Source organism: Wasmannia auropunctata, unplaced genomic scaffold (assembly GCF_000956235.1).
Source record: "Wasmannia auropunctata unplaced genomic scaffold, wasmannia.A_1.0 LD334182.1, whole genome shotgun sequence".
NCBI classification, from domain to species: domain Eukaryota; kingdom Metazoa; phylum Arthropoda; class Insecta; order Hymenoptera; family Formicidae; genus Wasmannia; species Wasmannia auropunctata.
In genome coordinates this window covers 6382-7414 of record NW_012028708.1, presented here as the reverse complement: position 1 = coordinate 7414, position 1033 = coordinate 6382, and positions in this window count along the sequence as shown.

Sequence of the window (1033 nt, the reverse complement as noted above, 5' to 3'; positions counted from 1 at the left end):
GATTTGGCCATAGAATTCGAAAATTCTCAGGAAAAAAACAACAAAAACATTTCTGCGCTCTAGTTCTAAATAAATGATAACATTCTGCACAATCCTTATTACTCAAACTATATGAGAAGAGCATATTCGTCAAAATCAATCCTTTTATAACTTTTTGCTACTATTGTACGTATTAAACATCCTTAAGGTAATCACGGATGTGACAACACGTGACTCTCTGCGCATTTTGTTTTAACCATTGTGAGTGCTAATTGTTACATCGATCTTGACTTGTTTCGTAATGGTGAGTAAAAGATGCCTAAATCGTTCACGTTAAGAATTTAAGTTCAGTACTCAATAATGTCATTCTCATAAATGACTCTTGCATTCAATCTTGAAACTGAAGGCCCATCTCATACATTGTGGAACATATTGACAATTACGAAAGGAATAATATAATTTGGCGGAACATTATGTATGCATCGCTGAAGAAGGTCTGAAGCGGACCGAAACGTACGACATGTAAGAAGATGTAATTTAATTTACAGAATATAATTTTAGAAGTTTTAACGCAACGATTTCTGCGTGCTGACTCTTATATAGTGACTAAAGAAATTATTGATGAAAATCTTTGACAACAATTAATAGTAACTTAAATTATTCTTATATGACAATTATAGCGATACTAACTATTTTTGTCAAGTTTCAAGCAATATGAAATCATCAGAGTCAAATTTCATAATCTCACATAAATAGATTTCTCGTGCGGTGATGCAGGACAATAGGACTGTTAAAGAATGTAAGAGAGAGTAAAACAACTTCTTTCTTTCTTTAAAAGTGGAGAGAAAACTTATAATTTGGCGGGGAGGGGGGGTTAACATTAGGGAGAGATGGGGATCTTTCGTACATGAGGCACATACATACATTCAGTGATTCGAGAAAAATCGCGCAGATTCGAAACACGTCTATTGTACATATTTAGTTAGTCTTATTGCACGGATACAGCAAAATTTCATATTAGTCGGACTACGTAAGATCGGAAGAGCACACGTCT